The sequence below is a fragment of the Falco peregrinus genome, chromosome 4 (assembly GCF_023634155.1).
Source record: "Falco peregrinus isolate bFalPer1 chromosome 4, bFalPer1.pri, whole genome shotgun sequence".
NCBI classification, from domain to species: domain Eukaryota; kingdom Metazoa; phylum Chordata; class Aves; order Falconiformes; family Falconidae; genus Falco; species Falco peregrinus.
Window position 1 is genome coordinate 15,687,022 of NC_073724.1, and position 16,578 is coordinate 15,703,599.

Below are 16,578 nucleotides of genomic sequence, written 5' to 3' on the forward strand. Positions count from 1 at the left end.
CAGCTCACAGTCTTGTGTTAGAGGGATCATCTGTGCTTGTTTGATTCAAAGGAAGACCTTGGCATCCACTTACATGCAGTGTTGAAGACAGGATGTTGAGCAAGGAGGCCCTTGGACCTAACACGTTATGGCCATTTTTTTTGCTACATAATGGAGTAAAATTTATGTTCCTCCTATTGCTGCTTATCCTACAGGCATGTCTCCTACTGGCATGGAAGCATCTTTTTAAAGTGTAGTGCAGCTTTTACTTTTTCATGGAGAAAACAGGTGTATTAAGAGGGATTAACTCAATATCCTTCTGTCGCTGTCCTAAACTGCAGTTTTGGCCCTGAGAAGGCCAGGCCGAGGCTCATACAGCAGGATTTCCCACAGAAAACTGCCTTTCAAGGTGCCATTGCAATCTCATAATCAAAGATGAAGAAAAGATGCCTTTATTCTCTGATACCTGCACCTCCTCAGGTCCATGCTCAAGGCCTTATCCTCTCGAGGACATGCAGATGAAGTGCTTTAAGCTAACATTTTATGTCAAATTTGCTTTATTAAAAAGGAAGTTATGTTTTGGGGGCTATTTCAAGGGTAAATTAGTGTGGACTTGGGAAGTTTTTTTTCTGTGTGTGCAATAGTTCTTTAAGCTGCTTGGTTGCACACGTTGCTGGTCTCTTTCAGCCAGCTGGTGGGTTCCCAGGCAGAGTCTGTTGCATGCACACGTCATGTGGATTTCCGATGCACTTGCAAATACTGTGATCCCTAGAGAGGCATGGTCCTATTTGGGCTGAAATGCTCAGTCATTGTGATGAGATGTTCTGCTTAGGAATTCAGGGCACAACATAGACCTAGCTGTGGATTGTGCCATTCCACCTTTTTTTTTTTTTTCATAAGTAATGGATGTGATATGTTTTACAATGATATGTTTCATATTATGTTGTTGCTCTCAGATTGCACGTGTGAGAACACAGCATCTCGAAAATGATTTACAAACATGGATGCGGTGTCTGATGGCACTTTATTTGTGAAGGAAAAGGCATATGTTTGCCTTGTGGTGTGTGCCTGTAGATCAAAATCCAATGAAAAGTGTACTGACTACATCAGTGATAGGCAAAAAAAGAAAAAAAATTAAAAAAATGCAAAAAGCTGAATGGTATATGGAGGTAACATACAATTTATTGATTCTTTCTTTATGCTTTATGGCTATAATGGACTTTATGATAACTCTAAGCCAATCTATTTTACCTTTGTAAATAATTGACAGAGAACACTCTTCTAAATTGGATGAGTGGAACAAGATACATGCAAGGAGATGACTGTACCAGTGGTAATAAGTATATGGTATATTTCAGCCATTTTTGGAAAAGTTCAAATAAACTTCTTCATAGTGTCTGAAAATCAGAGATCTAATTTTGGTTTTAAATCTGTCATCACAACTATCCTTAGCTCTGCAATAATTTGCATTTCAAGTGTACTGGAATCTCTAAGCACCTCCTTTGTGTGTTGTATAATTACTGTTAATACCTGATTTCACAGTTATTTATAGCCTTGATGTATTACTTGACTGTTTCTAATATCTCATTTACTATTCTGACCAGTTTGAACAGCCTTCTACATGATACTTCCTGGAGTGTCTAGTTTTTTATCCTCTGGCTGTACCTTCTAATTTCTCTCTGGCTGTAATACAATCTCATACCTTTGCTTCAGACAACATTTTTATTATTATATTGCAAGGCTCAACATGGATACCAGAGAGTGTAGTCAGGCTAGTGCATGTACAGAAGATGGGGTGTCTAAACAGGTGACTTGGAGAGGCCATAGTTCACGCAGCTCCTGGTTCCAGCTAGGTATAAGGCCACTTATATTCTGCCTCAGTTCAGGTTGCCACCAAAAGAACTCTGTCCTCTTGCCAGTGGCACTCATTCCCACCTGGCCTTTTGTGCTGGCACTTAGTTTATGTGGCTGTTTAATGAGCCAGATACTGCTGCAAATTAATCTTGTGTTTCTTCTGGTTTGCTTTTGGGGTTAGTTCCCCAATCTGCTTTACGATGCAGCTGTAAGATGCAAGTGTCAGCACAAACAAGGTGGAGGAACAAATGACTGAGAGCAGGAAGGAGGGCAGAAAGGACCACCTTTTTTGGCAGATGTCCTGATTTACACTAAGGGTTGAAGGCCCTGGGTTGCACACTTGCTGAGACCTGGCAAATGGGAATTACTGCCTTGCACGGGAGCAAGAGTCTGCCAAAAAGGTGATTGGCAACATCACTCATCTTTAAATGACAGCAGCTCCTGGCTCCCTGTTCAGTTTCTATTGACAAGCTCTGTCTTTAATACAGGAGACGTATGTGAAGTCTGGCACCCCAGCCTTAGAAATTTGTTCATCCTTGCTGCAGAGCACCCAGTGGTACAGGTTACATAAAGAACTCTCTGCTATGTAAACTGGCATAACCAAATGCCTTATAGAAGATAAACATAATTGCCCAAACCCCTGGGTAGAAGCACCCATAACATTTGCCAAACAAAAAACCCAGGTAATTGGAAGACTGGAAGCACATTCTGAAATTGGTGTGTTGGATCTAAAAATCTCTGATTCCATCTTTCTAGCTCGGTGAGTTGGATTTCCAGTCGGGAGGTTCATTCAGCAGAGCTTAGGTTTTAAACCAGATATATAAAAACCACCAAAGTCTTTGCCTCAAGGTCTGCCATGGAAGTTACATTCCTGGATAAATCAGAATACCATCTGTACTGCCAACTGCGACGTGAGAGAGTTAAGCAAGGTTTTCTAAGCAACCAAAGGCACCTAACAAAAATAAGTAATAACCTCTCTCCAGGCTACTTTATTTTTCCTAGACTGTCCCAGGCCTCTGAAGGGTGTATTTCAGATTGTGACTCCAAGTTACCCACATCTAACTTATCTGAAACCTTAGGCAGGTAGATAATGTTGCATAATGGGCCATAGGTGATGTCTGAATTGGATAATAAACCCTAATCTCTTAGTTTTGGCAAGACAGTCTGAACTGGAGAGGGCTGTTGGTGGTGAAATGGAAGAATTGTGGTGAATAGATGGCAATGGATTTTGGCAGAGTTTACCATAGGAGGCACTGCAGAAGCTTAATCATTGGGCAGTGGCAGCTTATGTTCTGCCAAAATTCACTCCCTTTTGTGATACTTACACGAGTTACCAGGCAAAAAAACCTCAACCGCAGTTAAGGGTAAATACACATCGGGAACTAGAGGGAGAAAGCTTTCCAGAAACATTGTAATTAAGTGCAAACTAGGTACTTTTAATTTTAGAATGTCTACATAAATCTATACATGTTAATGGACAGAAATGCAGGTCTAATACCGTGAAGTTTGCCCTAGAGTGATGTAGTAATTACCTGGTTATGAGCTGTGCATGTTAATTTTTGCAGATGATTTATCTGGTATATCTGGCTTTTAAAGACAAGATGTTCACCTTCTTTTTTATTTTTACTTTTTTAATGCTTCTATTTTCACAACAGAGCACAGATAGCATATTTAACAGTGCATTCCTATAATTATGAGTGAAGGGGGGAAGCACAGGCAAGAGTAGACAACAAGAAGTAAGACCTGAAGGTGTGGTAGCTACTCAGTTAATCCCTGAGGAGGAGGTAACGGGCAATAACATGAAGCCAGCACAGAGATGTGGCCAGAGTGGCAAGCAGAAAGGATACTTTTATCAGCATTGTTTCAAAGCATCTATAACAGTAAGTATTAAAAAAGTAAAAGAAGCAATTACAGTGGTGAACCCTAATCGGATTTTTTACAATGTGCAGTAAAGGAACTACATCTTTACCCGAGAAACTGGGGCATGTTCTGGATGTGTCCTGCTTACCTGCTTGAAGAGAAACACACATCCAATGACAAATTTTGGGTTATTTTTAATTGAGACTGCATGCTTAGGAATTTGCAAATAAGACCTAGCATAGGGACTTCCAATGTTGTTTTGTTTAGTGGGGCCAGCGTTAGGCACGAAACCCCTCTGTTGTAAAAGTACTTGAGTGTCTCTTTTGTCTGAAAAGTAATCAAAGATACAGATTATATGAGCCTTCAATATTCATTGTTATTTACCTCTGAAAGATGTTTGCTTTGTGATTGCTTTTCTAAAGGAAATGATGCATTGTAATCAATTTACTGTGTGCAGTTTTAAACGTTGGGGACATTTTTGTTACTTAACTAGCAGACTCATGCGGTAAGGGGTGATGCAGACTTTTTGAAGAAAAGCTATTTTAAGGATTAACTTCTAAGAGATTTCAGGTTCAGTATATCTAAGTACAGTATATGCTTTCTTATTGTTTGCTTTATTAAAAAAAAGTTGTGTGGCATTTCAGGCAACAGCTAAGATGCACTAATTAAGGTATATTTTTGATATTTTTTATCATTCCATTGCTATTTTTCTGATTATTCCTTTAAACATGATAAGTACACAAACTGTTTACTGTGATCACTTTTGACTATTGAGACTCTGTTTGAAAGTTCTTGGGAAATAGTAAACATTTCTTTATTACCAAAATACATATTTGAGTGAATAATTCAATTAAAACGTCATAATCATACAATGCTTAAAAAAGCAAACTGCTCTATGCGCTAATTTGAAAAAAAAGAACTTTTAAAATGGAACTCCATGTAGCTTTTGTAGATACTTAGGGCTCTCTTCACTGTTGGTTGAGTTTATTTAAAGAGCTTTTCTAGTCACCTTTGAACCCAAATGATTTCTCCAGATGTACAGAAGTGAACAATGTAAAAATCTTGCTGCTTCAGCAGAACAGGATCCAGCTGGCAGGGAACTGGATCTGCAAGTCATTGGTTACAGCTGTGTTTCGATTTATGTGATGGTTGAAAAAATAAATTACTGGATTAAATGGCTAGAAAGAGGACTCTTTGTTTAGCCCTTGTGTGGGGACTGAAAGTGTTTATGGTGCTGTTTTCTACAGAGCCTTTGCAAAGTAAGCTGGACAAATAGACTTATTCAAAACTTCTCCGAAATGTTGTGCATTCAGCTTTATTTCTTTACAGAAGAAACTGTATGTTTTTGTGTAATGCTGTCAGCCAGCAACCGTTTTTAAGGTCTCTTGGCCTTTGAGAGTGGCAGTAGCATTTTAGCTATGTCTTTTAGGCATTGCAGTTTATCACTGGAAGGCAGTTTCCTTTAGTTAAAGGTTTTAAAATGCATTTCTTGGCATACACACAAATACATGTAGGGACTCTGTGAAACTCATAACTTTTTAATGGGTTTAATATTTCAGCTTTGTATACCACTTACCTTTTGCTCTACATAATAATGCTGATGTAATTGTAAATTGGGTGCACAATAATTTACAGAGCAGGCACAATGGAATCAGAAACTAATGCCAAGTGTTTGGATTATCATATATCTTATTTAATTTTCTAACGACAGTGATTATGTCTTATTACCTGATATCCTGATTCTGCAAGGGTTTACATGCTAAATTTTACTGAACAGTTCCATGTCTTTGCTAGGGCTGCATGGTGTATAGAGCTCATTGCAGCTTTCTTAGCTATTTTGCTAAGAAATGTGTTCATTTTAAAAAAAATCTTTATAAGACTATGGTCCTGTGAAATCCCATAGGGTGCCTTTTCTACTGGAGATAGCTTGGGTTGAAGGACTTGAGACGTAATTTCTTGCAGTGAAGTCCTAACTCCACTGAAGTCACTGGGCATTTTGCCACTTGCTTCTCTTAGGCTACAATTTCACTTTTAGAACTGGATTTTAATGCTTTTACTTATAACACATATTACAAGACCCACAAGTGATTTCTCTAAAGTGGTGCAACCGCTTGTGAAGTGGTAGACTACAAAATGTGATCAAATGATTTGGTATTAGACTAACGGTAGTTTTAAGGGCTTCTTGCAGATGCTATGGAAAGGTAACTGATAGCATATAACTTTCAGTCACGACAGACAGTGAGCATATAGTGCATTTTTTTAGAACTTTAGGTGGCTTTCAGCATAATACTTTGCAAAAACCAGGAGCTTTTCAGCACTTATACCTGTCTATTCAGCAATATTTCCTAGTAATTATTGTAGGCTGACCATTTAGTTTCATTTTACAGTCATAAAGCAGTCAGTAGCTGTAGCTGGGTATCAGTTACATTCTATTTATTAAAACTTTTCTAAAACACTGTATTAACATGAAAAATCATGGTTGTGATTAGATCATAATTGTGTCTTATCAAGATCTAATTACTTTGTTAAAGACAGTTTGTACACATCATTTTCAAAGGAATGCCTTTATAAAATCCTACAAAATGCTGACCAAGGAGAGCTAAATAGCAGAACAGGAGTTCTTTTTCAAGGCAAAAATGAAATCAAACAAGTTGGCCAAGTTCCATCATAAGCCACCCTCAAAAATACCAGAGAGAGGCTTAAAATATTTTAAATAGAATATTCCCCCCCTCCTTTTTTTTTATTGTTGTCCCCGAGCAGCATTATTACATTAAGAGCCATGCAACAGAAAGTCGTGGTGATGCAGAATAAATAACCATAATGTATCAAAAGCAGACAAAGGTGTGATTGATCTGTCTGGAATTGGCAGACTCTTTCGCTGTGTCAGGCTGTTTCTTTGATCAATGAAGGTATAGCCTCTGACCTTTAAAAAAAATCAATGAGATTGATTGAAAGGAGAGAGAACTATGAGCATGCAGGATAGCTTTAACCTTCACTGTCTAGAAAATTTAAAATATTCTGGTTTTGCAGGCATTGAACCTCCTATTTTGTATTTTCTTATTAAAATGCTTTGCTTTTCCCCAGCCTACTTTTGAAACCTCTTAAGCAAGGCTGTGAAAGTGGTGTGTCTGAATGTTTCTCACAAATGGTTATCTTCAAATCACATTGTTAATAAAATAGAAGGGTTTTTTTCTATAGCAGAATTTGTACATTCTATTACTGTTTGCAGTATGTAGAGAATGTCTTTAAGTTCTTTTTATAAACTGATTCTTATTTGACATATATATATCCAAGAATCAGTGCTCAGAAAAGTAGTTCAGATCATTTCAGAGATGATATCCCTCTGAATAAAGTTACTTGAATTGCCCTATTTACCATATCAGGCCCCCTGATGATAGCAACATTCTATAACCATAATGGAGGGGTGTCTTCTGAGAATAAACAACATATTTTGGTGATCTTGTTCTACATAATCCTGTGTTTTTATTGATTTAATATATATAGACACATATATATACATATATATATATATATGCACACACACACACATACATGTATACCTAATCAGTAAGGAGCGAGTAAAAATGTCATAGTGGAAAATGTACGAAGCGGGATTTTTAAAATAGTGCTTGGCACTTTACATCTTACTGAACAGACTGCAAATGCAGACTTGGCTCTTTAGTCAAAAACAGTTTTATGAACAGTTGAAGTTTCATTTTAGTACCAGGCCCTTTCTTCACATAGTGCTGATGCTGTATTAAGCGTTAACACCAAGCAATTAGTGAAGTAAGCATAAAAAATGTTCATAAACAGAAAAGTTAATTCATTCATTATTTCGTGCTTTCAAAGCTCAAGAAAACATCGGTCAAAAAAGAAAAAGTATCAGTGTTTAGTTTTCACAAATAATTATTTTTTAATCGAAAATGTCAGTGAAATCAAGATCCACTGAATAGTATTTGTATACTTTTAAAGTAAATCAGACTGTGATAATTTCTGCTGTCATATCTCTGTGTTTTAATATAGACCAGGTAAATTGACAAATCAGCAAGGAGACAATATAATAGCATTTCTTGAGTAAGAAAGAGCTTTTATAGGGAGAGACTGATATTGCTGTTTCTCTGTAACTTTGTGTGATTTCCTTTCTATAATAGATTCTGTAGGCTATATATTTTTTTAATACTTCACAATCAGATGGGTATTTCAGCTAAGTTACAGTTACGTTACTTAAAATAGGACGAAGTCTGTGGGTAGCTTTTCTAATCAAGAAATTCAAAGGGTAGATTTTTGTGATATATCTGGGACTAGATAGCTGTGAGATTTTTCTGAAGTCTTCTTTGTCTTGCTGTTCATCAGTGAGGTAAGAAGGTATTATGGACAGTCATTCAAAACTATGGCATAAGCTTAGACACAGGTCACTCTGACCATCTTGTTCTTGTAAGTCACTTAAATGCTACATTAAAGGAAGCTAAACCTGTTATTTTAATGGGTATCCCTTTCACAAGCACTGTCATGAAGAAACTTTTGCTCCTAGAAAAAGAAGAGGGATCAGGCTGTTACCTCCCAGTCGGAGCACAATAAGAATATGAAGATGAGAGCTGCAAAATCAGAATAACTTGATATTAGTGCATTTCTTCCTTCATGTTAGACACATTCTGATTTTGCTCCAGTAGTATCTAATTCTTGTCATCACATTATCTTTTTTGTTATTCCAGAGCAGCCTTATCTTTCACACAGTTTGTATTAATATTGCAAACCACCTTACTCTGGCTGTCTAAAACCTAAAAAGCTCATCCTGTATTTGAATGGGTTTTGATAATCTGACGCCCACATCCAGCCTCACCTCTCCTCCCTCTCTGTCCATAAGTAATAATCCAGGAAACACCTTTTATTTTCTTTTCTTATTATTATTATTTTTGGGTGATTTCAGCTATGGCTGCTGCTCTCATTCTGTTTTTCATGTACACAAACTGCATCTTTCCAGTGTGGATGTGAATGCTGTCCCCTTGTGGATGACGGTTACAGTCTGAACTGCTGCCTGCAAAACTGCGCTGTACCCTTCACCCAATTTAAGGTAGTGTCTCGAGCATCACATTCATTTAGCATTACTAAAGGGCAGAATTAAGGTTCTTTTTGTATCTTATCCCACTGTCAGCTAAATCCTTCCCAGAAAAGATACAAAGCTGAGGTCATTTTTTCTCCATCTGTGCGGGGTCAGTTACTGCAACAAAGTCATTCCTGGCTGAGGTGTGAGCCTTTTAAAAAGCACCTATGCTAGCAGCTGAATAATTTTCTAGACCACTTTTTTACATTTCTAATGAAAACAGCTGGGTCATTAAATCCAGCAATCAATCTCCAATTATAACCTGCCTTGGACAGCGCGATGCCCTGCCCCAGCAGGTCCCCTCCCTGCAGACCGACTCCTGGCCTCAGCTCTACCATGAAACACCTATCTGATGCCCCTGTCCCATACCCAGTCCCAGCATGTCTAGGAGCACAAATTCTTCCCCAAAATATCGGTGCCATGGCACGGGGGCTAATTCTGCTCTTCAGCATCACTGTGCTGCATGGACTAAGGCTGTGCATAGAGCTGCAAAGCAGATCTATGGTTAAAAAAGGTGTGGTTCTTCTTGGAGACAGGCAGTGTGTACAGACAGTGATGTAACCGTAAATGTAATGGAGTTTTCCTTCACTATTATTATTTGAGTGTATCAGCAGAATAAATCAAATTTAAGAGACCAAAATTCTAGATACCTGCTAAATGGATTCTTTCTTTCCTCCTGAGAAACTGAGAGGATATGTGACAGCTGCTGGAGCATTTTTATGAAAAGCTTTTTGATCTTTTCAGGACCTGCACAGGAATAATAAAAAAAAAAAGTTAGATGGATGACATTTAATCTTCATACAGCAAATAATAATTGCTCGTATTCAAACCCAATGGTTCTTTTCTTCTTGCATCACATGAGGATTTACTGTAGTATGGATGCAAAAGGTAAATTATCAGGCAATTCTGTGCAATTCAGACATGCATACAAAAATGTCTTTCCAACTTTTTCACACTTACCTTCAAACTGAAAATGGATTTTCCTAGTGGTTGATTAGTCAGAATGAGTTGTTCCTAACTAGGTTGAGGGGAGACAAGTTCTGTAATATTGAGTTAGTGAAAGAAGTGAACAGCTTCAGTTTAATTCAACTAGTCTTCTATTTTTAATCTCCAAGGAAACAGCTGAGTTGAATGTTAATTAAACAGCAGTCTTTGATCCACCCAACCACTCCCGGCGGCATAATAATAATATATAAGCGCACACACAGCAAATATATAATAGGTACATTTAAAGCAGTGCATCTAACCTTGCCATATTCACACTTAAAACATTTCTTGCTGACCCATTCTTATATTATTTAAATAGGGAAAGGAAGGAAGAGGGGAAAATGATAAGTTAAACTTTGATGATCTGAAAGGTAAGGCAGCAGAGTGAGTGTGAGTTCTTATTTTGAGGATGTATAAGGGTTAATGATTAGAAGAGTGGAATCAGGAAAGACCTTAAGCCCAGATCTATGACAGTGGTAATTGAGCTGATTGATTACGACATCTCGTTTCAGACGACTATTGATTTAATCTAGTCTGCAGTCCCATTGGCCCCAGAGGTGCTCCTGAGTGAGGCTCAGCACTTGAACCTGGGTACTCTTCCCTACTCACCGTCTAGATATAAATTTCCAGAATCTGTAGCCATTTATAATTTTCCGTCATGTTCATGCTTTTATTCAAAAGCTTCTAGTTTCGGCAGGCTAATGTTTTTAACCATTGAGGGGGCAGACACAGGAAAAATGAAATGGCACAGACTGAAAAGGGTGGGTTTAAAAAAAAAAAAAAAGCAAGACAGAGAGCTGGGGCTATGTGGCTAGTATTTGCATCTGTTGTTTCTGATTCGCAGAGCTAGCAAAGGCTGCTTTTGGAGGCAGTCCACAAAGCTGGGCTATCAGTAGGCAGTTTGCTGTACGCGCACGTTCAATTATTAAAATAGTAGACTTTTTTTCTGTCTGATAGCCATAGCGAGGTCATGACATTAATTTATCCAGGGTATTGTGGGTAACTATACAGAAAAAAAGCATAAAGGGCACAGATGCTGGAGCAGCAAAAAATGGATGGGTCTGAGCAAAAGGAGATTAAGAGGCGATGACCAATCTAATGTACGTATAGCAGTAAGAAGCCGGCATCCGTCACAGACTATTGATGGCAATAAGTATTTTAAGCCATGCTGTGCATGTGTTAATTTTTTTTTTTAATACCTCAGTAAATGCTAAGCTGAATGCTGTAATCCTGTATTTTTTCAGTTTCCCAAATCTGATTTTGGTCTTGTTTTTGTTGTCTCATGCTTGGCGTTCTCCGCTTGCTCTCTGTCTCTGTCTGTGGTGTGTGTCTGTCTCCGTCTCTCCTGTTCTCTGAGATTACAAACTTAACTGTTTCCTACATCATCTACTTTCCACTGTCCTTTTCCTACGAAATTAATTACCATCATGAGAACTGGTCATAAGCGTGTACTAACTGGGCTTAGGGCGCGTACGCCGGCGTGTTGGCTTCCTTTCTTTACTTCGGGTCTGTGCAATGTTTTCTTTTGGACCTTTCCTGTGAGCGGATGCCCTTCATGTTTGCTGCCACTGTAAGGTTGCCAAACGGCTACCTGAGCTGGGACTGCGGTGTAGCACTGCATCCTGGGACCTGCCTGCCCGGCTACGCCGAGAGTTTCTACGGCACCAGGCAGCTTTGAGAATTGGCTGGCGAATTGCGTATCACCTGTCCCCCCCTCTGGTAAATAATTTTTGTACCGCAAATCACAGTGGTGTGCTATTGTCTGGAAAAATAATTCCCAAATACTGTTGGCATAAAAAAGGAAAAGCCGAAAGATTGTCAACACCGTAAGTCATTAAAGTCCCTTGCCTTAAGAACAAAGGAACAAGGTAAAAATGCACACAATAATTATGCTCTGTGGATTTTCATTGCCTGTCAGACAACTTGTGTGTGTGTTTCAGTTAACAGCCTTTGTGCTTTGTTTTGTGTTGTGTATTTTATATATGCGTCTTGAGTTTCTCTGTGTGTGTGAGTGTGTTTGTGTGTGTATTCAATGTACGTGTATGTGCGCAGACTTCTCTACCAACACGGAGCAAACACTATATAGATATATACACAAGTGTAGCTCAAACATGCATTTTCAGTACTGTGGTGGTGTGAGTGTATCGCCATTGTTCTCTCACAGTGCTCCCTCTGACGCAAGCAGCTTCTATTTTTTACTTTATTTTAATTAAGAAGCCTAAAATAAATAAGAGGGGAAAAAAATTACTTAGTTTGGTTAAATACCAATTGAAGTCCAGAAACTCATGATTTCAGCACAGTGAATAGTGATTCAGACCCTGGCAGTGTTTTGGCTATGAGACAATTTCTACTTATAAAGAGCACAATGGGGGGGGAGGGGGGAAATAAAAGATAGCATTAATTTTGAGGAAGATTAATATTAGTTTTTTTAATGATCATTATTTTTTTAAGAAACAAATCCTTGTAGCTTTTGAAATCTAGTGTGTCCTTCTCACTGGTATTTATTTGAGCAAAGGAAAAAATGAAGAAGGCGTAGAATAAACTCCTAAGACTGTTCAAGAATTACTGGCATTATTTCTCTCTACATCACGTGTGAGCCTGGGTTGCCTGCTATTCCTGAGGCAGAGAATCGAGGATGAAAGTCTGTGTGTCAGAGCCTGTTTTCACAACTGCATTTGGAGATCTGTCTTATTGATTAGGAAAAAAAGGGGGTGGGAATAGGAGTGTGAGGTGAGGGGAGGACCGACTGACTACTGGCTTATTGCAGCTCAAGACATTTTCTTCCGGAAAGATGTCAAACAACTGAGACACAGCAACAGAGGAAGTAGAAAGGTGGAAAAATAAGAAGAGGGACCCTTTGGAAGAAATGAAGGCATTCCTTATGAGAGCCTTGAGGCTTTTTTTTCTTCTAACATCTGACCCACAAGGGCTAGAGTGACAGCGTCATGCAAATGCTGCAGTCCAGCAGGTCTGAGAGAGAGGGTGGATGCTAGAGAGTGAGTTAATGTTAATGATGAGTGCAGTGAAAATACCAGCCGATACCACCCCCTCCACACACAACTGCTCTGAGTCAGCATCCGCTGCTTTGCCTTGCCTTTTTGTGCGTGTGTGTGTATGTGCGCGCGCATGTGTATGTGTGTGTGTGTGCGTGTGTGTGCTAGTGACTGTGTGTGTGCATGGAAGGTAAAGCCAGTCAGTCAGTGAGAAGCAAAGGTACGTTTGAGAGCAACTAAAATCTGACTGATTTCCATCTTCAGAGCATCAGATGTATTCCCTAAAGAGGATGGGTCTATGCGATGGGGGTGGTATAATTATGTTAATGTCATATTTATAGAGGGGAGAGATTTTTCATTCTAATTATTGATTTGAAAGCTGTGGTCAAAATTGTTTGTTAAATCATGATCCTTTAAAAAAAGAAATTGAATGAAATCTAGGGACTGCTATACATATATATATCATATATATATTTTGTTTCGTTTAACTATTTTGTGTCTGAGGCATAACTGATTGAATGGTGCACAGTGACAAAGAAACGGCTCTTATATAATGTTGCATTATATCATCAGCTGCAATAATATTTTAAATAATCCAAAATGTTCTGAAATCTGAAGTATCATTCTGGAGGGGAGGGTGAAGGGCAAGGGTGGGGGTGGGGGTGGGGGGCACTGGCAAATCTTTTCTTCAGCAGAGCGCTCTGTACAGCTTTCTTGTAAATGGATGATTCACCTGTTCGACCAGCAGAGATTCTAATTCTTCCCCCCCTCTTCTCTTTTTTTCCTTTTTAAAGCTGAACGGCTTCCCGAAGAGCACTGAGTTTTCTATGCCAGATTCTGCTCCAGTGGCTAGGACCTTTATGGCTGCTGTTTCTTTTGCTCTGGGCTCTGATGGAGGAAAAAAAAAAAAAAAAAAAAAACAAAAAACCAACCACGGTGGATCCTGTCCCTAAAGTAGAAATTTTCTTTTTCATTCTGCAAACAAGGCTAAAGATCGGAGGAGAATGAATGCGAAAGTAATTCGGGATTGTGGTCGTGCCATTAAAAGTGTTCGGCTTCAGAATGAAATTATTCGGGAAATCTGAGTATTTCTTCTTACTGTATCGACAGTATTTGAAAGTTATGTGTGCTTTGAGTAATCTGGTTCAAGTGACAACAATCTCTGCATGTCAATGTTTTCTACAGCTTATGGAGCGAAAGCTACTTTTGCCATTGGAAAGGAAGAAGCTTTTGCTAGCAGCCTGTAGAAGGATTAAATGTTGAACGTGGGGAAGAGGCAAAAAGTGAATACACGCCCAAAGGTTATCCTTGCATCGTGAATGGGTTTAAAGTACTCTGTAACCCAGGGCCCACCTGAACAGTAGGACTAAAAGTATAATGGGGAAATATTTCAATTAGAAACCCCTTAACAAGCATTTAATCCTTCTTTCAGGCATTAAGGGAAATAGAATAAAATTGTTACTGTACAAATCTGCTGGAAGCAGATTTTAACCCATTTTTAGACACTTCCCTGTGATGCTTTAAAATATGGCTACTTGTGAGAGGAGGCAGTGAAGATTTTTTTTTCCTGTGTTCTTTGTTTTTTCTTTTCAAAAGTTAAGGACTATGCTCTGAGAAAAGTCTGTTCAGTCAGCTGATACATTGTTTGAATGTATGTATGCATCTTGTCTGCTTATTTGATCTTTTCTGCCCCCTACTTGAAACTGTGGTTTGTTTATTGGGGGGAAGGAGGGGTTGTTGATTTGGGGGGGATGTTGGGTTTTGGGTTTGTTTTGGTTTTGTTTTTTGTTTTTGTTTTTTTTTAACAATAGCAGTGAAAGTTTTACTGACAGCGATTATGACTACTAAGCAATTGAGTTTATTGGAAGACGAATTCTACTGGATCATATCGGACTTTTCCTAGTCCCTGAGACCCTAACTTGTGAGGTTTTTTAGCAACAATCACAAGTCAGGCTCTTGGGACCTAGGCGGAGGGGAACCAGCAGCTTTGGACTGTGATTGTTTCTCTGCAGAATTTAGAAAATCAAAGGAGCTTTACTTGTCTGGAAGGGAAAAAAGAAAAATATACCTTTTTCAAATGTTAAGAAGCAGAGCTGTTGCTAGAAGAAAAAAAACCCTGTTATCCTTTGTGCAACATTAGGATGTTACATACTTGTCTGTTTAGAAAACTGGACTAGATGCCATGTAACATTCAGAATTAAAATTTAACCTGAATGCCAGTTAGCACCTCAAAACAAAAACAAAAACAAAAAACAAAACAACCCCAACTCAGAACAAATACTAAAATATACAAACGGCTGTCAACCATATTATTATTATTATTATTATTATTATTATTGGCAATTCTGACATAATTACCACAAAGTATATTTTCAGCTGTATTGTTACAGCATTAATTAACTTTTCAAACATGATGCATAAACACCAATGTTTGAGGCCTAGAAAACATTAAGTCTATTGTTGTTTGAATAATGATTTCAGTCTAGAGGAAAACTGTTGCTTAGCTTTTCCTGTAACATGGGACAAAGATTATTTTGTAGTTAGTTGCCATCATTTTTCTTTGTCTAAGTGAGAACACAATATGGCATTTAAAATATTTTCTCATTTAATTTACATCTTAATCTGACAGAGGATATTGGTGTGAAAATCATACTACAGCATTAAGATCGTTTTGCATACAGAATCACATTTCTTGTACCTGTTCAATTTAAACTGAGCCAGCAATACTCTAAGCACCGGACTCAGCTTTTAGCCTCTCTATCTCTTTTTGCTTTTTCACCCTCTGACAAAAAACAGAGTGAGGTTTACATTGTCCCTCATGTGTTAAGTACTTCACTGACTTTGCATGAGAAGATTCACAAGCACACAAGTTATTCTGCACTGTTCATTAGTCTTGAACTTCTGATCCACAACACACAATTTGTATTTCTTAATATTTTATGGGTAGGTTAGTTCTGAGTAATTTTCCTCTGTTTCCTGTGTCTAACCCAACATACTGCAGGACCTTGTTGATACATCAGACTTCACTGAAACAAAGGCTTCACACAGATCAGGCATTTAAACTATTTGTTCATTTCAGAAGTGGTATTTTGGCTGCAGTATATTTTTTCCACTTGTGTGGGAGGAATTGTGTTTTATTGTAAGCATCGACACTATTGTTAAAATAAATTGTTCTTATCTGTTAGTATAATACTTTTTCTTGTTGTCTTGTTTTCTTAAGAGACAGAAACTATGTGCTGTATGCAGTTTTCAAGTTGCTCAAGATATAATTAGTCTTTAAATAGTCATAAAAATATTGCTTTAGCAATTACAATGATGATACAGTTCCTGTAAATATGCAGTTCTTTTCTTTGTCAACTGTCAATCCCACATGCTAAGAACACTCCAAAGAGCTACTTGCGCACATTCAGACACAGAGGTAATTTTTTAACACAGAGGTGTTATTCAACATTGACTTCTATTCAGGCAATATAAGAAAAGTAGATCTGATTCCATATAGAAAAGACAGACGCACCAGGCTGGGTGCTGCGCTCATGAAGCACTTCGGTAGCAATTGACGTGTATTATTTACAATAGTTTTCAGTACTGAAAATGGTGTATTTAAGATACTGATGAGGTGAGCAGGTATTCTGTTCATTCAAGCTATGTAACAAGATAAAACTATATTGTGTGTCAGTATATACATGTTAATATACAGTTTAAATTATGCATAGTATTTATCAAAATAAAAATCCTTATAGATTTAATCAGATATATGATGCACACATCTGTACTTTTTAAAGATTTTCATTGCATTTATTTTTG

General features: G+C 38.0%; 1 long non-coding RNA gene across 4 annotated transcripts in view; it reads left to right on the forward strand.

The window, feature by feature from the left end:
• LOC114012848 (uncharacterized) overlaps nt 1-15,964 on the forward strand; it is a 331,654-nt gene extending 315,690 nt beyond the window's left edge. For all 4 annotated transcript variants that reach the window (XR_003555562.2, XR_003555560.2, XR_003555561.2 and 1 more), the window contains one exon: nt 13,569-15,964. This is a non-coding gene — a long non-coding RNA (uncharacterized LOC114012848). The remainder of the gene's footprint in view (nt 1-13,568) is intronic.
• The last annotated feature ends 614 nt before the right edge of the window (nt 15,965-16,578 follow it).